The 23,014-nt window shown below is 34.5% G+C and overlaps 1 protein-coding gene and 3 non-coding genes across 4 annotated transcripts in view; 1 reads left to right on the plus strand and 3 right to left on the minus strand.

The window, feature by feature from the left end:
• mwh (multiple wing hairs) overlaps window positions 1–23,014 on the plus strand; it is a 207,632-nt gene that overhangs the window by 54,545 nt on the left and 130,073 nt on the right. The gene's annotated exons all lie outside the window — the stretch shown is intronic.
• On the minus strand, window positions 17,956–18,027 carry TRNAD-GUC (transfer RNA aspartic acid (anticodon GUC)). The gene has a single exon. It is a non-coding gene; the product is annotated as a tRNA-Asp (tRNA).
• On the minus strand, window positions 21,082–21,153 carry TRNAD-GUC (transfer RNA aspartic acid (anticodon GUC)). Its single transcript has one exon. It is a non-coding gene; the product is annotated as a tRNA-Asp (tRNA).
• On the minus strand, window positions 22,518–22,589 carry TRNAE-UUC (transfer RNA glutamic acid (anticodon UUC)). The gene has a single exon. It is a non-coding gene; the product is annotated as a tRNA-Glu (tRNA).

Here is a 23,014-nt window from a genome sequence, read left to right on the forward strand (position 1 = left end):
GAGTTTGTTTTTCTTTTCTTTCGTTTTTTCATAGTAGGCTGTTTTTTCTAGGGGAGGGTTACTAACCCGACGCCCAAACCCAAGTTTTTAACGTTCTTATGGGTAAACGATGTTAAGGCAGTTCCCCAGGTGACACCACGGGGAGGTCAGTGTCCACTTGAGATGAAAGAAGTACCAAGATAAATCCTGGGCTTTGCCATGTTAAAACCGGTCAGGACCGTTCCTTGGTATCTTCCATCCCCTAAGTCAATCATTTCGGCTGGTTAGTGGAACCATTAGGCAGATAGTAGACCATTGATGAGCTAATAATCCATTCGCCAGCTAGTGAATTATTTACTAGTTAACCGCACTCGATCAGTGAATCATCTATTGAACCATTCATAAGCTTTTAACCCATTGTCAAACTAGTGATCAATTGAGTTAGTAGAACGTTAATGAGCAATGAGTTATTTATTGGACAGCTAGAAATCTATTGGTCAGCTATTAAGGTGCAAACACAATGAAATTCGACGCTTACTTCACGCTCACTTTCATGTAAAAGAATAAGTGGGAGGTTCTACTTAGATAAAATGCGATCTTGTATTTCTTTATTCTTTTACATAAAATGAGGCTTGGATAAGCCTGAATTTCTCACTGTCTTTGCACCTTTAAACAGTTAGCCATAGATGAACTAGTGCACAATTGATGAACCAATAAAACTTAATTGAGATATATGAGTCATAAGTTGAACAATATGTGAACTATGAAATCATAGGGTAGCTAAACAAAGATAAGATATCGCAGCAAATGTAAACCAGATATCCTTCGGTGGAAAAAAATCTTGTGAAGATTGAATTATACAGACTGAAATGTTGGCGAATTTGGTCAAATATGGCTTTACCCAGATGGAGAATATTGAAGTTTGGCTTATGTGTTGTAAAATTTGATGAGCTAGTGAACCTTTGTCCTAATTCACACTAGGTCCAAATTATACTTTGTGGGTGAGAAAGGAGTTTATATTGTACAAGTGAAATATATTTGAACGAAAAAACTAAGGAGTCTCATTGGATCAGTAATGAGTCATTTGGTTCCCAAACTTAAACTTACTAGCGCTTGCAAAATATTTAAATTTCACATGGGTTCAATTACTTTTACATGTGTGGTTAACTAGCTCACCAGATGTTCACTTGGCTTGGCTTCTATTCTAACTCAACTTCTCTTTATTTATTTGCTCTGGAATCTAAACAAACTTTCCTAAATACATAAAACAGAAAATATACTTAAAACTCAACCAAGCGTTTTGTTTGTTACTGCACCACCAGTAACAAAACAAACGGCGGCATGTGCCGGCTTAGATTTTGTTTGGTTTCATGAAAGAAATGAAAATGTTATGGTCTAATTTTATTAATGTTAATAAATATAATTATCTATCTATCTGTCTAACTGACTAAGCACAAAAATCACTACAAATACCGAAAATTGTTGTTGGATGGGGAGAGAGAGAAATAAAAAACACTTACAGCGGAATGTGACCATAACGTTGACCGCTGGCCAAAAAAAAAACTAAAATTGAAAATTGTATGGTGCAAGTGCAGAATAAAATTACATATGTTGATGATGACGATTTTCTGTTATTTTGGACACATGCTTTTGTTTTTTTTTATTTATTTCGCCTTAAACAAATGAAAGTTATTTTGTTTTTTTCCAACTTTTCCCTCTTGTTTTCATTTTGGTCAGCCAGGGGTTAAAATGTTGTTGAGTCGTAGTTTCTGATGGTTTTTTGGGTGCGTGCAATTTTCATCAGTATTTTCTCTAGTTTTAACGGAGGTTATGTTTTCCTTACTTTGCTTGTCTATCTGTTTAACGGTCTGCATTTGCTCTTCAACCATCAATCTTGCCGGCCTTTCGCATTATCATGAGGTCTTGGGTGAAAATTATAGTTCATCAGGTGTATTTACGTGTTTGCTCCAGTTAATATTTAACGTGACTTGTGGCACACTGCTGTTGCTGCGCCATGGTTAAAGTAGTTTTTCTTCTGTTTTATTAAAAATTTTTTGTTAAATTGTAAAAAATGAATTGTACACTGTGGAGGTTAGAGTGAAGCTTGGAAGTCCTCAAAATTTTACTTAATGTTTTAATTTTGTTTTGGGAGAAAATCTTGTGAAGATTAAATTACATTCACTATTTCACTCACTCACTATTTCACTTTAGTCTCAAAAACTAGTCATCAGTTATTTTGAACATCAATAAATATATTGAACTAGAGGCAATTGGGTAATGAAACACGGATGTTAGTAATTTATTGCTGCTCTGTTGAACCTTGAAGTTTATGTTTCTGCCTGATATTTGTACGAAGCAGTCTTCAACTTAAAAGATAAGAATAACATATCTTGTTATTATTTGTTTCTTGCATCTGTTAAAGCTCACCCACTTTTTTTTCTTCCTCCCATGCAATTTCACCTTTTTTGCCAACGTGCTGCGCATGCGTTAATTCCATTACAATCCACCCAGTTGTTTGTTGTAAGCTTGTGATATGCGGTTTATGTGTGCCACTACTAACTTGACATGACTAATTAGAAAAACTGTCGGCTTTAGAAAATTAGACATCACTAACCACTAACATCATCAAACCTCAACATCATCACGGTCAACATCACAAACCACAGGAATTTATTTTGGCATGTTGACACGCACATCAACAAAAGGCCAATGAAAATTACTAAATAAATAAGAAGATTAAAGTGCAGATTTTCGCTTTCTAAATGCATTTTCTTTCTTTGTTTCTTGAAAAAGTTGACAATAGCAACAGAGATGAGTTGAAGATGAATGGAGGTAAGGTTAGTTGTTTTACAAACATTTTAATAGGATGATATTTTGTTCTTTAATGGATATATCGTTGTATTCCTTATTGATTTGTTGTTGGGCACGCCTAAATATGATCAAGAAAGGTTATTTCTGCTTGGCGCCCAACCATAAAAATTGATTGTGTCGATTGGTGGATCAGTGTTTAGGACCTAATATAATGCATCTCAAAGGTTCAAATTCCTTTCAAAGTAACCGAAAGTCATCAATAAAAAAATGTGTAAATCTATTTTGCATTTTAATCTCTGAAACATATAGGGGAATTCTGAGTGAAATCGGACACTTTTTTTGATTTCCTTTTTTTTGCTGTGTTGATGTTGCTACTCAGCCAAACATTTCAGTTTATTTTCAGATGATTTTTTATTTATTTTTTTTAATGGTCCAGAAAAATTCGAATTCTTTAAAAACTATATGCGAAGCACTACTCATAACTTCTTTTATATTGGTCCGAATAGAAAAAATATTTTTTTATTTTTTGTTTTTCTATCAGCTGTCCAATAAAAAATTAAAAAAATTGCGCAGTGGACTTGGGTCCAACTTTCGCGACTTAATATTTAAAATCCATTTTTATCAATGATTGTACGTGTAGATTTTCTTGATTTTTTGTATTAAACTGTGATTAATTACAACAATTTTAATTCCTTTTGGGTAACGGGAATAATTACTATTTTTATACCCTCAGCATTTATGCTGACGAGGGTATATGGTAAATTTCAAAATTCCTTTTCAAACCCATTGAAAAAAATTAAATATTCTTTTTGCGAGCGCAGCGGCGATTTTTGGTACTTAAGTTAACAAAAAATTGTGGTTTTAAATATGTTCGCGTTCACAAAATTGGATGCTGCACCCAAAAGTTATAGGGGGTTTTGTTCCCTTATAAAGAAAAAAATATTTAAAAATTCCCTTTGGGTTTTAATAAGAAAATATATGTATAAATCGTTAACAGAATGTTATATCTATCCGCTGATGTTAAAATATTTCTAAATTTGTTTTTATTTTCGCGGAAAATCAAGAAATAGTAAAAAAACTTAGAGTAAATTTAATTTATTCTAACTCAAAGTCCATATAAATCTCAATAAAATAAATTTAAAATCTCTACAGCATCTAGACAACGCATAGAAATATGTGAGACCAAAATGATAAAGATTGGGTTCATAACATGCATATTACAGCAACAACAAAAGACAAAAAGTTATTGTGGGAATATTATTTCAAAAATATATTTTTGGTTGAAAAAAAATTGGAGAAACATTTTTAGGAGTTATTCTACTATTTCGCTAAATTTCCATACAAAACCTGGAGTATTTTGCTAAAACTTCTTCGAGGAAAATAGTTTGTCATCCTGAAAGTATATTTGCTTAGAATGATAAACAATAGAGTTAAGAAGTACAGAGTAATATTGAAATCACAACCAAAGAAAAAACACAAAAGTTAAAAAGCGTGTAATTCGCGAATCCGTTTAAACCAGTTGAGGTGCATGTGCTTTTCGGATACAGGGAGTCCATGTTTATCAATACGCATGGATTTTCCCATGTTTCATTCAGCGGCCAAAGTGTGTCGTCAGTTGCATCTTCATCAAAAAACCTTCAAGTGGGCAAAAATTACGCGATGTGCATATGATTATAAGGTGCATCCGATTTCAATGGCCGCCTATTAAAAATACGTCAATATAAATTATTTTAGACAGATTCGTCAAGAACTGCGGATGTGCCACCACATTCTATTTTGGGATAAATAGGGATATTACTCCCGAATCTTTGTAATTTGTGACACACCTTTTTGGCAAATATTATAATCGCGTATTAAGGATTACATTTATGTAAAAATAATCAAAGATAATCGCGGTTCAATTCGCGGAATTGTTAAAATATATTTTTGCAGATTTTCCTACTTTCAAGGTATCTATATCCGGCGTTTTAGTCCGGCACGTAAAAAAACTAAAATCACGCGGGGTTCAGGGGTACCTGTACGACAGTTGTAAATTTTAAAGCCAAAAAATAGGTTTTTTTTCAGAAAATGGACGCACCAAATTTTCGCCTTGGGACTCCTATTACTAGGAAGCTGTACGGAGCACACTCATGAGATATACATCGAACGACGTGGAATCGCGAGTTCTACAATCCTATAACTAGTTTGTAGTTATTATCTATCTCTAATTATAAGAAAAAATCGAAAAACACTGAAATCAAAACTTCCAAATGTCAGCATCGATTTTAGAGGGATGCAGTGAATAAATCGAAAAGTCATACACTAGAACCATGTTGCCCAAGGGGTATTATTTAGTTCTTTCTTTGAGCACAGGTTTGAATTTTGCATGGTTTGGCCAGAAATCAAGAAAGAACACAAAAAAACTTGTTTACTTCTGTTGGAGTCAATTTAGCAATGTTCGTCCGTCTGTCTGGCTGGAGCGCACGATAGCTATCAAATGGATCAACCGATTTGGTCCAAACTTTGGTCTTTGTAATATTTTGTCCAAACTTAGACTAGGGCCAAAGATGAGCCGTATCGGTCCACTCTTTTAGGTACCTCACCCACAAAAGTTCGAAAATGTTCGAAAAAATTGTGTGCACGATAAGTCTTAAAGGGTGTAACCGATTTGGTCCATACCTTGCGCATCGTAAAATTTCTACCAAAAATAGATGCGGTTTTAATATGGACTCTTTCGGTCCACTCCTTCGCGTACCTCTCACACAAAATTTCGGAAAAGTTTAGTTTAGGACCTGCTCTCGAATCGCTTTGATTACTTTTGCAAACAAACAGTGAATACAATCGCTGCACAGTGGATCCACTTGTATGGAGAAAGTGGCCAAAAATATTTAGAGTGTAAAATCAAGCCAATGCGCCGGTTACAGCTTTGTGCTGCTGCGAAGAGTGTTTTAAGAAACCACGAGCGTAACATTCTCCCCCATTTCCCCTCCGAAGGGGGTATGCGGTAAGAATAGTTATAACAGAGCTATACCCTAATATATCCATAGAAACAATATTCTAGGGCAGCCTTATTCTGCGACCCACCATTTATAGTCTGGCACTAGATGGCAGCTGATTTTAATACTGAATTATCTTAAACCTATAACCTACTTTAGAAAATTATTCCCGAGGTGGGCACTGGTGGGCATCATGACTAAAACCTTAGGTCAAATTTAAGTATATGATCGAATTGGCATTACAAAATACACTAAGAAAATATGCAGCTAATTAGAATTCCACAACACGCTAAAACACTATTTTTAATGAAAACTAAGCTACTATCTCCTCCTTCAAACCCCACTATAATATTTTGCTATACCAATTAGTTTCGCGATATTTTGAATATATTTAATTGCACTTAAAATATAAGTTGTACTCACAACAAAAATATTAGTCAAATGTTCTGACTTTTGAACTATTCTTAAGAAGATCACGTTCGAATGTAACAAAAATGAATATATTTTTAAAAAGGTCCATGTCATAGCTGTCAGAATTGCGAGATGTTGTACCAAAATTTTGACATTCAATTTTTTTTATTTTTGGCCAATGGGTGGATCCACTGTGCGCTGTCCTCATTACGACGATATAATTTTTTTCAGGGACAAGTCCATACTTCCTGAGAAAATTGACCGAAAGCTGTGAAAAGACCTACGGCACCATGTGTAGTGCATGAAGCGTACGATAACTCTCGAAACGATCTGCCGATACGGTCCAAAATTTGGCCTTCCATATATTTGTCCAAATATAGTTTAAATTCAAAGAAGAGCCATATCGGTCCACTGCTTCCGGTACACGCAGAGAACACAATATGATTGATCCAAAAATATTGGAAGAGCAAAATATGTATTGTAAAGATATTGTTAGATTCCGCTTGTAGTATTGTGAGTCCAAAAATATGTTTTTGTTAATTAAAGCAATTGCTTTTGTCATATCCAACAATAGTTGTTGTCATATCCAACAATAGTTTTTGTCTGCTGGACAATATTATTCTCTTTTCTTCGACAATGTTATTCTCTTATCTCGTTATTCGACGCCGTGCACTGTGGTCCCAGCCCGCGACAAAAATACAAAAATCGATGTCTACAAATTATGATTGTAACTATTCAAATCTATCGTACACACATCAAATTTTAGTCTTCCGGCTTTCTTTTTACAACTTCTAACGGTACTTGCTAAAGCAGAGCCGTAGAAGTGAGCATTTCCATTTAAAAACATTGAGACATTGACATTTCCCTTAGCGTAGTGACAAGTTACAAGTGATATCACAAAAAAACTAATGTGTAATATTACTATAGTAAGAAATAGAAGTTAAAGTTAATGGTATTGTTATTGTTTTTAATTGATAATATTATAATGTTGTATCTTTATTTTGTGGTAAAATTCATCTCTTTTGAAATGTATTTTTGTGAGTGTTTTTTATTTAATATTGTGAAAAGAAATAGATTTTTAGTACCTTGGCTCCTCGCGGATCCTCAAGTTATTTTTATTTAAATGTTCGTGGAAGTGTCCGGAATTAAAAAAAAGTTATCTCGTCTGCCGAAAGTTGCCGAGCGGTACTCTGTTTTCATTATACTGAGTATACTCGGAGTTTTGTGAATGTTTAGTATAGGGTTTTTGGGTGTTTTCAAGCTATTGGTGTTATTGTTTTGCATTTTGTTTCGATCTTATTTTATAAAAAAAGATGTTTTTATTATTACAGTATGAATATGTGTTATCACCTTTGTATGTTTTTGATATATGGTGTTCAAAAAACTTTGTCACTGCCACCATGGGACTGACGGTATTCGAAGAAATTATAGCAAACGTTCAGCTGGATGTTGCGGGATATGATTTCTCTAAGTTGTCAGATCGTATAAACTATATCTGCAAAGGAATTTCAAAAATCTGGATACACAACAAGAGAACTAAAAAATTTATAAACATCATGCAAATTGGCTTGCTATAAAAGACACTTTTATTTTTGAAGGATACATGCCACTTCAAGAATTATCTGACGTTGAAAGTAAAAACGCGGAAGGCCTGCCGTAGATTTAAGCTCCACACAGAAAACTAAATAACGTAGAATGGTTAAATTTGCAGGCAGGACCACCTGTGTGGTCTTGTTTACTCTTTATATATCCAGGTACATTTTAAGTCGATCTGGGAACTCTCCTAATCAAGACATCCTGTAGCTAGTATTTATTGTAATAGATGCCAACCCATCCTCGCGAACTAAACATCGCGTAAAACATCTTAGTTTCCAGATATTCCCTGTTTGAGACCCATAGGACATTGTTTACATCTAATATAATCTGGTACGCCCTTGGTCCATATGTTAACCCACCTAGTAAGAATATTCTGTGCCTCATATTATTGATATTTGTTACCAGTTAATTTCTTGTCAAGAAGAAAATTCATCAAATGTCTAGATTTTTACAAAATTTTTTGTAGAAAATTTAGGCCAAATACTTAAATATGCCAAATATCGGGACTATAGGACTATACCAAAATGTGGACATATATTGATGAATTTTGACAAGAATATTTGATTATAAACTCGAAATGTCAAATTGCAGCACAATCAGTTGGAAAATATGGCCAAAATCGTGAAATAATTAAAAACGGGAGGTAGGTCTATATGGGGCATATACCAAAACATGGACCTCTATCGACCATGGACCTACGCAAGATGTTTAATACCACCAAAGAACACAAAATGTCCAATTACAGCGAATTTACTTTGAAAAATAAAAACAAAATCTTGAAATTAATAAAAAACTGAAAGTACCGTTATGTGGGGTCTATACCTAAAAGTGGACCAATCCTGACGATTTTTGGGGAAAATTATCTTCTAGTCATTACGAGTTTACGGTAAAATTTTCAGATCGATATGTTGATTACAAATATTTTTGTCGCTCTCTCCCATACAAGCTAAGCCACAGTGCCATGGTAAAAAAAAAACCATTTGGTGAGTTTTGTTTGTATGAGTTCCCCTTATCTTTTTTATCTTCGTTCGTTTTTGTGAGAGAAGTCTCCCTTGTCCCGTATCGGATGTTTGTAGAACAATTCGTTTTTGTGCGTACACCATGAGATTCTTGTTTTTATTTGTTTCTTCATTCTCACTCTTCTTTGTGTTTTGATAGTTGAGTTACACCAAAATCTAAAAATTTCAATAACATGTTTTCTGGGCTGTCAAAAGCTTTTGTAAAAATTCTAGATTATGATAGTTGCTACCATAGCTTTTGTCAATTATTTTTACAATATTGAGGAATTTCGCAAGTTGTTTTTGTTTTGTATGTTTGGAGCAAACGATGATATTTTTGGATTTGCAATTGCAATGCTTCAAAACAGAAGAAATGGTATATCTCTGTAGGTAGGAAGGTATATCTCTGTCGACAAAGCCTTGCTTACTTATTTTTTAAATTTTTCAATAAAACTTCTCTCTTATATCAGTGTGAAAATTTTTTTATTTTACAAAAAAATCCCATTTTTTATCATTTGTTTTAGTGTTTTATTTAGGAATTGATATAAAACACCTTAAAAACTTCTACACATTTTGAACAAATGTCAGATTTCGCTTCCCAAATGGCGCCCAACGTGTGTAAACTTTAATTACAATATATTGAAACCTATTGAAAGCAAACAAATTCTACTTTCTAAGTTTTTATTTTTTTTTTTTTTGTTTCAAAAGAGTACGTCGGGTGAAAAACTATATTTTGATGCCGCTTTCATGGGCATTGAAATAATGTTGCATATGTCTCCGAAACCAATTAAAATGTGTTTTCTACTCTACTCAGCGAACTACAATCCTGGAGAAAATAAATATAGATCAAATGTTATTTTAAAAAACGACCATGAACAAGTCAATTTAAAGAGAACAACAAAACAGCATAGTTTTTGAAATAGAGATAAACAACAAGACTGTGAACTAGTCTAAACATAACCTAACTTTGCAACACAGACAACAACACTTAGGATTACTATAGGACTATCATAATGTAATAATCAATGAGTTTGATGTGTTAGACCCTTTTAATTGTTATATCACTCCACATTCATATCAACGAAATAATAATTGATTATCCAACTTCTTTTTATCTGTTACTGTTATGTCAATAGATTCAACACCCTCTCGAATGAATTAACAAATTTTACTTCAATGTAATTAATCTTAACAGTTTTAATAACATACTATTAACAAAAACGGTTTCGCTTTTGGCCTCAATATTTCACCACAAGTAAAATTAATCCATTTAACAAACCAAAATCAACCACAACCACCACAATAACAACGAGAATATTTAGACCAAATCATTAATTGGTTCTTACTGCATACATTATTAAGACTTCTCTTTAGTTCTTGAAGCAAGCACCAAACACTTAACAGCCATAAGAAAAACAAACATTAGAAATCTATTAAGTTGTCAAATATTTTTTCGGGTCATCAGTGCAGAGTCGAAATCAATACGAAACCGAAAAACATCATTAATATGCCATTGCCTTTGGCCAAATAACCTACATTTGAGAAACCTATATATTTCGTTACTGGTTTTTTTTTCGGCTAAAATCTTCAAAACTAAGTTTTAAAAATAAATTGGAAACTTTTCTTTAAAAATTTTTTGTAAAAATCAATTTGAAATCGTTGTTCGAAAACCTGTCACTCAGTGAGTGATCATTTGTTATCGAATTTTTATTTTTTAGCCTTAAGGTGTGCTGAACTTCAACGCCAACTTTTGTGTGTGAGTTAGCCTCAATGCGTCTGCAGTTGAGTCTCCTCTTAGTTTAGACATCAAAAAAATCCATGTCTTGTTCAATTGTTTGACTATCCAATGTCCCAGTGAGTAGTCGTCTGCCCGTCTGCCATTGGTCATCTGCCTAGATGACACTTGGCTACTGACTTAACTAACTGTGCATGGTGTTTTGGTCAATGCTACACACTAGGAGGACCGGTTCGTTGTTGTGTTGCTGGTGCGGGTTGTAATCCTACGGGTTATAACGAAATTTTACACCATTTCAAAGGGAAACACAAAGAAATGACTTAAAAATTATCTAACCTAACATTTTAGACCTTACATAATGGGGAACATTTTTACAAGTGTTTGACATTAGAATGAATATGGTTTAAGGATAATATTTCCGAATTCGATGTAAAACGTTACGCCCAACATTTTTGGAACATTTGTCCAATGTCATGAGGTGGACAATTTAATTCTTTATACCCTCAGCATTTATGCTAACAAGGGGAATATATGCTTTCATACCGCAAAATGTGCCTCATCGAAATAAGGGTTTTAGACCTCAAGTGTGTTTGGACGAAATCCGTTTCAGACAATTTAGAGTGATTTAGCCATGTCCGCCCGGGTGTATGTCTGCCCGTCCGTCTGTTAGGGCTGGCTGTGCGCTCCAGCCCTAACTCTCGAACGGATAGCCGATTCGAACCAAAATTCGGCTTTCGTAATATTTTGTCCAAACTTAGTTTAATTTCGAAGATGGATTATATGGGTCCACTCCTTCCGGTACCTCCCCCACAAGAGTTCAAAAATGTTCCTAAAGTTTGTGCGCACAATAACTCTTGAAGGGATTAACCGATTCGGTCCATACTTTGCTCTTCGTGAAATTTCTACCAGACTTAAATAAGGTTCCAATATGGACTTAAACGGTCCACTCCCTCGGGTACCTCCCACACAAAATTTTGGTAAAGTTCAATTTAGGACCTGCTCTCGAATCGCTTTGCTTTTTGTTGTAGCAACTTGTATTCGCCGCCCCTCACACGACGGTATAAATTCCATCAGGGGCAAGTCCATACTTCCTGAGAAAATAGCCTGAAAGAAGCAAAAAACCCTCATGACACCGTGTGTAGTGGTTAGAGTGCAAGATAATTCTCGAACGGATCTGCCGATTCGGTCCAAAGTTTGACCTTCATAATATTTTTCCAACTTCGTTCGAAAATAAAACATATCGGTCCATTCCTTCAGGTACCTCCTCCACAAAAGTTCAAAACTTTTCGGTTAAATGCTGCGCACGACATCTCTCAAAGTCAGTAACCGATTTGGTCCTTACTATTCATATCCTAATATCTCTTCAAGACATAGATAAGGTTCGAATATGGACTATATAGGTTCACAATGCCTTTGATTTTTATTATAACAAATTGTATTCACTTTCCCCATTACGACGGTACACGTTTTTTCGGGGACAAGTACTGAATTCTCTTTCCAAAAGCTCCAAAAAGCCTGACGGCACCAACAAAACTGGGTAGTAAACAAGATAAGCCTCAAAGGGAGAAACCGATTTTATCCAAACGTAATTGTGCTATGAACAAATATCAGCTGACTGCCATTCAAATCCTCCAAAAATATACCTTTGATTGATATTTGATTTGTACTGGATTTATTAAATACAGTTGAGGATTTATTGCTGTAATATTTATTACAAAAATCTTTCCACTCAATAATTTGATTACTCTTTTCCCTGAACTTAAAATTTAATTTTCGAAAATAGTGTTTCCCCACGAGATCAATGCCGATTTGAAAAAATCGTTAGCAACCATCTTCATTACAAGACTGTGAACACATGTCAAATGTTTCCACCTCCGTTTTACCATTTTTTTTCTTCATCTTCTTCTGGGGGAGCCGGCTAAACCCACTAAACGTAGTTTCCTCTTTGTTAATTTATCATTTGCCTGCATTGGCTTAGTCAAACGGTGTGTGGAGCGATATGGTGATGATGGGATTTTGTTAGCATATTTGTAGCTTCTCTCTGGATAACATGTCCGCATTGATGCTACTTTTGTTCGTTCAGTCAGTCCGTCCACTTAGATTTATGAACATTTGGGCACGTATTGGCGTTAATGATGCGCTTAGGTCATTGTTTTAATGTCTCTTAAAGAAACTGACTGACAAAAAACCAACAACTTTTAAAACTATTTACTTCAGTTTGCCTTCGAGTAAATTAATTAATGAATAAAAAAATTTTAAATCTCTCGTGGAAGCATGAAAACGTTTAAAGCGAAATTTTAAGTTCGCTTTGATGTGTTTGTTGTGATGAGCAACAATGACACTAATAATGTTTTTGTTGATTTGGAGAAATTTGGTAAAGTTTTTGGAAATTTGTTGTGCAAAATAAAAAACAACTAAAACTAAATTCGTGATTAAAATATGTTTAGCTTACAACTTAAGGTAATGACTTACAAAACACCATTGAAAGTAAAAGTTAAGTGGCGGAGACATGATATTTAATCATTAGCAAAGGGAATTCATTAACAGGTAGCATATTTTCGTCTGGAAGAAGTTCCGCTGCTCACAATTTCCTAACAAATTCCACGCGAACTTTAAAAACAAGAACTTGAAAACTTTAAAAGTTTTTTTTTTTCAACGAAGAACACTTTTCAGCACTTTTCAACAATGTGATATTAAAATACCTATATCTTCGGAACTATAATGACTACATTTTATTCTAATGACTACATTTATGCTTAAAACAAGTAAGATAAGATTAGGATAGTTTTTTGCGAGTACTTTTTCTATCTTCTGGGAACATAAAATTTCAATTAATAACCAATTCGGTACAAAAATGTGACCAAAATCTTCAAAAAAATCATAAATTGGGTGGTACGCTTACATGGGGCCTTTGGCAAAATGTGGGCGTATGCCATCTGATTTTTTTTTTTCTTTTGCTAGGAATATTTTGTACCCTTGCTAAAAATTTCGTTCTATGGGGACTATATGAAGGAAAGTTTTACACCCCCAACGAAGACTAAATACTACATTTCAGCCATTGCGTGGTGATGTTGAGGCCACAACCTTCAAAATACCGAAAATCAGAAAGTACCGCTCTATGGGGGCTTTATAAGGAAGTTGACCTACACCGACAAATTTCAGGTGAAAAGTTTTATACCCCCAAAGAAGACTAACTACTAAATTTCAGACATTTCAGTGGTATATTGGGAACACAACCTTCAAACCACGGAAAATCGGGAGTTACCGATCAATGGGAGCTGTATGAAGACGTGGACATATACCGACAACCTTCAGATGGAAAGTTTTGTACCCCCAACGAAGGCTAAATACCAAATTTTAGTCATTTCAGTGGTATATTGACGCCACAACCTTCAAAATACAGAAAATCGGGAGGTACCGCTCTATGGGGGCTATATGAAGACGTGGGCATATGCCAACAAATTTCAGGTAAAAAGTTGTACGAACCCAACGAAGACTAAATACCAAATTTCAGCCATATCGGTGGGATATTGAGGCCACAACCTTCAAAATACCGAAAATCGGGACTAATCGTTTTATGAGGGTTATATAAAGACGTGGACCTATAACGACAAATTTCGAGCGGACGGTTTAATACCCCAAACGAAGTCTAAGTACTAAGCCATTTTGGTGCAATAATAAGGCTAAAAACCTGAAAATACCGAAAATCGGGAGGAACCGTTCTATGGGGGCTATATCAAAATGTGGGCCGATATAGCCTATTTTCAATAACAACCACCTTCGGAGTAAAAACTTCTATACCAAATTATAAAGCTCTATGTTAAAAATTGAGAGCTGTAACTTGATTTCAACAGACGGACGGACAAGGCAATTTCGAATATAATGCTTATCAGGAATATAAATGGGGTTTTCTGAGTGAAGTCGGACACTTTTTCAAAAAGTGGTTTTTGATTTATTTTATTTTTTTCTGTGGTGATGCTTCTCATCAACATAACATTTCAGTATATTTTTTTTTTAGTTTTTTATATATTTATTTATTTTTTTATTTATGCTAACGAGGGTATATACACTTTCATACGGGTAAAATGTACCTCATCGAAATAATGGCTTTAGACTCCAAATATGTTTGGATGAAATCCGTTTCAGACAATTTGGATTCGATTTAGCATTGTCCGTACGTCTGTCTGTCTAGCTGGCTGGTGCGCACGATAACTCTCGAATGGATGAAATATTAATATAATAAGTAATATTTTCTCCAAACTTATTTTAAGTTCGAAGATGGGTTATATCGGTTCATTCCTTCCGGTACTTTCCCCACAAATGTTCGAAAATCTTCGGACAATTTGTGTATGGACTCAATCAATCCACTCGTTCGGGTACCTCCTCCACAAAAGTTCAAATCTTTACGTAGTGCACACGACAACTCTCAAAGGCAGCAACCGATTTGGTCCTTACTATTCATACAGTAATATCTCTACGGGACATAGATCAGGTTCGAATATGGACTATATAGGTTCACAAAGTTTCGGAAAAGTTCAGTTTACGACCTGCTCTCGAATCGCTTTGATTTTTGTTGTAACAACTTGTATTCCCTGCCTTACATACGATGGTACAAGTCTCATCAGGGGCAAGTCCATACTTCCTGGAAAAATAGCCTGAAAGTTGCAAAAAAACCTATGACACCGTATGTAGTGGTTGGAGCGCAAGATAACTCTCGAACGGATCAACCGATTTGGTCCAAAGTTCGCCTTCGTAATATTTTGTCCAAACATAGTTTATGTTCGAAGATATGCTATATCGGTCCACTCCTTCAGGTACCTCCCCCACAAAAGTTCGAAAATGTTCGCACGATAAGTCTTAAAGGGAGTGACCGATTTCGTCCATATTTTACACACTCTAATATATCTACCAGGTATAGATCAGGTTTGAATATGGACTAGATTTTTCCACTCTTTCGGGTGCCTACCGCACAAAATTTTGGATAAGACCTGCTCTCGAACTTGATTTTTGTTGAAGCAGCTTCCATTCGCTGTCTCAATTACGACGGTAAAAGTTTTTAAGAAAACATAGGGCTTTATGTTGTGGCCTCAATATCCCTCCGAAATGAGTGAAATTTGGTATTAAGTCTTCCTTGGGGGTATAAAACTTTCCACCTGAAATTCGTTGGTATAGGTCCACGTCTTCATATAGCCCCTATAGTACCACCTTTTTGCATCTTTTATTGAAATATTCGTTGAATAAGAAAATATGTAAAATACATAAATTTTGCATATGCAAAAATTTATGCATTTTGCATAAATTTGCATATGTCATATATTTCGATTGCAATTCTATCAGAAGCCAAAAATATGCCTAGTCCCAAAATTTGATATGAATCGGACCAAAAATAGGGGTTGCATAAAATTCCGCTGTCTAACGATGACCCACTGAAATCTACAGAAAAGATATGGCTACCAAAATAAGCTATATTTGTCCACTACATCCGGTACGTCCCACACAAAATTTCGGATGAGTTCACTTTAAGACCTGATATCGAATCACTTTGTTTCTTGTTGAAGCAACTTGCATTCGCCGCCGCAATTACGATGGTGAAATTTTTTCAATGTCAAGTCCATACTTCTTGAGCATACAGCTCGAAGGTTCTAAAAACCCCCTATGGCACCATATGTAGTGCCTGGAGATCCACTTCCATAATGGTCAAAATACTGAAAATACCACAAAAGTTTCAATTCACATAGGTTAAGAGTATATCTCTGTCTCTCAAAGCCGACTGATACTAGGGATAGGCAAATCGACTTTCGGTTATTCGATTAATCGACTTTTTGCAGTCAAAAATTTAAAAGTCGTAGTCGACTTTTGTCTGGAGGGAAAATCGCATAATCGATTATCTTGTGATCGATTTTCGAGTTTGCCCATACTCGTAGATTGTGGGCTTGGCGGTTTTACAGTTTCAAAAACAAACTCGAAAATCGACGAATAGTCGATTATAATCGATTTTCTGCGGTTATGAAAAAGTCGAAAGTCGAATTTGATGACAACTGAAATAATCGCAAGACCGAAAAATCGCATTTTTAGTTTTAGACCAAAATCGAAAAGTCGAAAATCGATTATTGCTTTCCATTACCTATCCCTAACAGATATTTTTTTACTTGTTTTTTTTTTTTTTTTTTGTTTGTTTTTTTAGTTTCCGTTTATCTTAATCGCATTTTATACACTGAACGAATAGTGGTCAACTAATTTTAACAAATAACAAATGGCTTGTACTTTCCAATTTTTTTTCAACATTTTGATACAGAATTAAAAATTATACCTAAATCAGTTTAGAGGAAATATAACGACCTTTCAGAAAAGTTAAAAAATACCACAATCTGTTCGTAAGCGACTTTCTTTTGCTTTATTTATGTTTCGCCTTAGTTACAGCATTGCCCTTGTTTCTGGCACTAACCAAGAGAACTTGAAGAGAGTTGAGAAGCTTTACAACATGGCTTTGGGCTTTGTTTATAAATTGAGGTGTCGATACCATGTCACGAGCAACTCTCTACAGTTTTTGGGAGTACCGTTTAGCAGTTACGTTGGCCGAATTATTGCTTTTACTAAGTTTAATTTTTCCCATTCAACACGTCATACACAGCTTATTACACCTCGATTTTCATTTTCAATATTTGAGGGATCGTATATCGTTAGAGTTGCACGTATTTGGAGCCAGTAGTGGGATTCTGTATCTCATTTTTGCTGTTACCGACAAAAATCGGTAAAATTAAATCGGAAATTTATGACTAAAAACATAAAGAAAAGTTGGCATCACTGTTTGTGTCGGAAGAGGCTAGCGTCTACTTTTTATTCATCGTTAACTTACCGAAAAATTTCGTTAATTATCGAAATTATAAACATTTTACCGACAATTATCGATAACAGCAAAAATGAGTTACAGAATCCCACTACAACTCTCCATTATTGCGATCATTTTCGTATTCGGTACAGGTACACGCAAAAAAACGGCCTCTCTAACATATTTCCCAAACATATTTTGCAGAAAACATATATATGTTTGCAATATATTTGCAATATATATAAATATATTTAAACAAAAGAATACCGATTTTGTTTTAAATCAGGTCTGATGGATTTTTCACAACATACTACACTAAGGGTAGTAGTTATTTTAGTTAATTTGATTTGTATATTTTTCTTTAAAAATTTGGATTTTTAACACCTTGGGGGACAAAATTTCTGGTCTTTAATTGTTAAGTTTATATTTGCATTATATTTGAGTAGTACTATCTGTAATGTAATTATTTGGCTGTCTACAGCTTTTTGCTATTTTGTATGAAATAAATAAAATGCCTACCTGGTAGGCATAGTTAGGACTCGTGTTGTTTCACCATCTCATTTTATTACAGTTAAAATATTAACAAACATTTCTGCAAAACATAATTTTGACTTTAATACACTCCCCGACGGGGAATTGAACCCCGGTCTCCCGCGTGACAGGCGGGGATACTAACCACTATACTATCGAGGATATTAACTGGTATTTGGTTTATAAAGTATTTCAACAGCAAATACTGCGTACACTTGGAATCCTTTCATATTCATATTGTATTGAGATTAACTCATGCATAACGCCATATCACCAACCTACCCATGCAAGCATCCGCAGAGACACAACCTCATTTCAGATGTGTATCATGACGATTAGTGAACAGCACAAAAACAAGAAAAAAAGGTTTTACTTTCAAGCATCCACCACAGCATTGGTTCGTTCTTGCCGACATCAAAACTGATGCCTATCAGCTTTGTGGCATACTGATGATAATAATGGCAAGCATAATTTATGGCTAATCTTAATATTATGTTTCTTTGTGTTTTTATTTATAAATTAAGAAAATAAACTTTTTGTTTTGAAATTCCGTTACTTTCACCTTTTTTTGCGTAGTCTGTCTGTCACGTAGTTTTGCGTGTTCCAATAATTTAGAAAATATTCTTGAGGCTACAAAAAAACAAAATTTCTATAATTTTGTTTCCATTTTATTATTGGAATGTTACTTTCTGTTTTAAAGTGGTTGCATTTTCACCTTAGCATTTCTGTTGTGTTTACTGACAACTTTACAACTGACAGCTAAAAACAAAGTTTTGGTCTGCTAATGTCTCGTGTAAATTTATTTAATAATGTGCTAAACTATTCAGATATACGACCCAATTGCAACTCATTTGTTCCCATAGAAGATTTGCATAAATTATGACTTATATTGTTAGCGTGGTGATTATTAATTGATTAATTCCAGAAATTCTTTGGAAATCCGCATTTCTTTCATTGGAATTTACGGAAGTGCGAAATTGTATTGCTAGTGAAATTGACAAATACCCACAGATTGACAAAGACTTTTGCTCTCGTGCTCTCTCGAGAACACTATGACCTCTTTAGGCTTATATCATAGACTAATGAATTTATAGACGACGGAATGTTCTCACCGAGTATGTTCGAATTGAGTGTGGTAACTAAGAAACTCAATGTAAAATGCAAAAAAGAATACAACCCAGCAAAAATACTCATTACAAATTGGCCTACTTTCTCATTATTTTAACATGGGCATGTCATAGGGAGTAAGTACTTACTTTTTGGCCACTAAAAAGTAGATAAATAAGTAGTTACTCCCTGGTTACTTCAAGTCGTAACTACTTATTTAAGTACTTATTTATTTACTTTTAAGTGCCAAAAAATAAGTACTTACTCCCTATGACATGCCCATGTTAAAATAATGAGAAAGTAGGCCAATTTGTAATGAGTATTTTTGCTGGGAAGTTAATAAATATTTTGTTCTGGCAAAAGACTACATGGGGTTAGTTTTTGATAGGAACTATATTCTCAGATAAAAATACGCAATATTCCCCAAAAATCGTCTTCAAACTTATTTGAGTTTTCGGGTTTGAGTTACTTGACCGCGGAAAAATTGAGTAATCCGTCGTCTATAAATTCATTAGTCTATGCTTATATTAATTAACATTCACGTTGACATATAAAACTAATTTTGATATCCCAAAGACTGAACGTAGCTGTGGAAATATAAACTCTGTCTCAGAACTAAGAAGTGTTTACATTTTTTTAGCAATTTTACACATTTTTTGTTCCCTTACACCAAAACATATCATATTTTATATGAGAGTCTACCACTTTTATGATTTTGCAATTTTTACGATTTAATAAATTACGGGAACATGCCATACTTCAATGGTAGGCATTGTGACTGACAAGAGAGCCCATGTGCTCTAAATGAGCGTAAATTTGTTATCGCTCACAGCCTGTGTAGATGCTAACACGTTGTGAACAACAACAAATTTTCGCTCATTGAGAGCACAAGAGAGACCCACAAATTTTCTCTGCCTCACTCTGCCATAGTTACTTCACTGAAGAACAACGTTCATAATATGCAGGAAACAGAACATTATTTTGTTTATCTTATTACAAATAACCCTGTCGGACTTTTATCAACCAGTTGATAAAATGGTTGATGATGAATCGATTATTTTTAAACTGACTATAAACTGGTTGAAAAGTCATCTAGAGATCAACCACTTTGAACAGAAAAAAATTTCGACGATTGTCCATTTCTGCACTACTTTTCAACTAACTTTAAATTGGTTGAAAAGTCATGGTACATATCATTCATATTAGCTCCGTTCCCGTACTTTTTAATATTAAAACTCGTAAAAGAGAGAACTGCAAAAAAAACTGTTCTCACACAAATTTTTTGAAATAGTTCGGGAACGGAAAAATGGAAAATACTTAAAAAAACTGGAACAAATGTCAAAGTCGGCGTACCAGCCAATCAGACGCTGGCAACCATGTTACTATTTTTTACACGCTCAAATTTGTCGAGTAAAAAGTTTTTAAAGAGAGCGTAATTAAGCGCCATTTTTGTTTAAAGAGAAGTGAAAATTTTACAACTTTTTTGTGTACTGGAACGGATTTTCGGGTAAAGTATGTAAAAGTCGTAAAAATTGTAAAAACTTTTTTGTTCTGGAACAAAGCTATTGTTCTGGTATAAAAAAAGGAACACGAAGAAAATATAGGAAAAATATAAAAGGAAATATTTTGCCTCTTTTTGTGTCTAATATAACGTAAGAGAGAGAGGGAAAGAGAGAGGATATGAAAAGTCAAAGTCATAAAACACAAAAAAAAATTTTCACATTATCATTTAACCTGACTACGTATAGGCTAAAAAAAGTTAGTTTATAATCAGTTAGAAAGTAATCTAGCGATGGACAATACTGACTACATATTCGCTCATCGCCTTGAAAAAGTAGTCAGTTGGCATAAGGGAAAATAATCGATAAAAAGTCACTTTTGTTAACAAAAAAGCTAGTTTTAAGTTAACTTTAAATCAGTTTCAGTCCCTACAGGGAATAGATACAATTTACAATTTTTGTTCAATTTCTTTGGGAAGAAACCACTATTATTCACTTTAGGAACAACGTTCATAATATGCAGGAAACAGAACATTATTTTGCGTAGACCACCACACATAATAGATATTAGAAAATTTCTCCAAAAATGCAATTTTGACGTCAATACAAACTCCCCGACGGGGAATTGAACCCCGGTCTCCCGCGTGACAGGCGGGGATACTAACCACTATACTATCGAGGATATTTACTGATATTCGTTTAACAAGCCATTTCTACAGCAAACAATGTGTAGATTTGGAATCCCTTCATATTCATATTGAGCTGCACTCATGCATATCCTCATACCACCAACCTGTCATTCAAGCATCTGTAGAGACACAGCCACAATTCAGATTTGTGTCCTGATGATTACAAAACGCACAAAAAACAAGAAAAAGGTTTCAAGCCATTGATGCTCAAAATATTTTGCGCATTAGTCTCTCTGAGAGTGTCTTTCCTTTGCAAAACCGCGACAGATGAGAATAAAGAGTACGTATGTTGTTGTTGCAGTCACTTTAAGGTATATGGGTGATCTTAGCTGTTTCAAGCATTCACATTATTCAGCCGCAAAGAGAATCAACATTTGAGTAAAGTTTTGAATCGTTTTGGCTGTTTTAAACTGTTGGGTGTCGACGCCGAAATTTCAAATTCATTTAAAATATATGCCGGGGCAAACAGATCAGTGCTGGACTTTGGTGTCGGCGTCGCCCTGTACTTGTTGGATTTGTTTTCAAAGCTCAACACAAAACTTTGCATAACCCTTGATTCTAATTTGGGTTTTAGTTCTTTCTGGCATCAGTCTTGAAAAAAAAAATTATTCAAGTAAAAGGTCAAACGCTTAGAAGCAATCGTTAATGCTGGACAAGGTACCGCTGCAGTATTTCCAGATAAACCGGGAAGTCCAGCCTTGTTGAGGTTTGATATTGCCGGCACAGGTAACAGAGTTGGAGATGTTATCGGTCAACAAAGCATAGCAGGACAATTTACATTGTGTGTAGAAGAAATTTTGTCCTTACATAGCAATTTTTTCTCTTTAATATTGTAAGAATTAAAAAAAAAATATAAAATTTCTTGTTTTGTTTTTTCCTTCGTTTGAGAATTTACTGAATTCTTATAATTTTCGCTTTAGTTAATGTAGAATTAATCGTATTGAGGGGGTTTTGTTGTAGTCTACTTATGTGGATCATAGATATGTGTTAAGTGTAGTGCTGATCTTCAAGGAGATAAACCATTTTCCAGGTTCGGTGCACGGTTGTGCTATCTATAGCAACTTATAGGCATCTGTAGTCGGAAGGAATTGATAAAATGCTTACTGTAGTTTAACACAAAATAAACAAATTATTTAAATCAATATTTCATATTCTCATAGTTTATATCATTTTAGATTTAGAATTTGATTGAAAAATTGAAAACTTAAACTCTTCCAAAAACCCCGCCGAAGATTCTCGTAAATTCTAACTTTTTACACTTTTTGACACTTGGTCAGAAGCGTTATTATTCACCCCATTCATCCATCACAGGAAACAGATATTTTTTATATGAAGATTAAGATTTCACTAAAATACTTTCCCATACCGGGAATCGAACCCGGGCCTTCTGGGTGAAAGCCAGATATCCTAGCCACTAGACCATATGGGATGCAAATATTTATCTAAGACCCCTATATTGTAATTCTCGTGTACGTTGGATGATCCTGTTCATATAGCAGGATGGGATTATTTGCGATATGGTTTTGGTTACCAACCTTTATTTTCCTATGCGTGAAACAAAGAAGCTATTTTAGGTCAGATATATTGACGATAACTATAACTGCATTCTGATCCGTAGTCAAAACTTCAGTTGTGTTAATTAATATCTTAGGTTTCCCCAAAATTACAAGGTAAATTAAAATTGCACAACTTGTTTAAATAGTAAATAGGTCTGTTCGATAACACGCAAGTTTGTACAAACTTTTACAAAATGCTGTGCGATAACAAACTTTTAAAGTTAAAGAGAGCGAATTGAGAGAGAATTTTGGAGATCTTTGCTACTGAGAACTTACAAGTTTTTGCAAGCAAAATTTT

The sequence above is a fragment of the Musca autumnalis genome, unplaced genomic scaffold, assembly GCF_047663935.1.
Source record: "Musca autumnalis isolate F117 unplaced genomic scaffold, ASM4766393v1 scaffold_5, whole genome shotgun sequence".
Taxonomy (NCBI): domain Eukaryota; kingdom Metazoa; phylum Arthropoda; class Insecta; order Diptera; family Muscidae; genus Musca; species Musca autumnalis.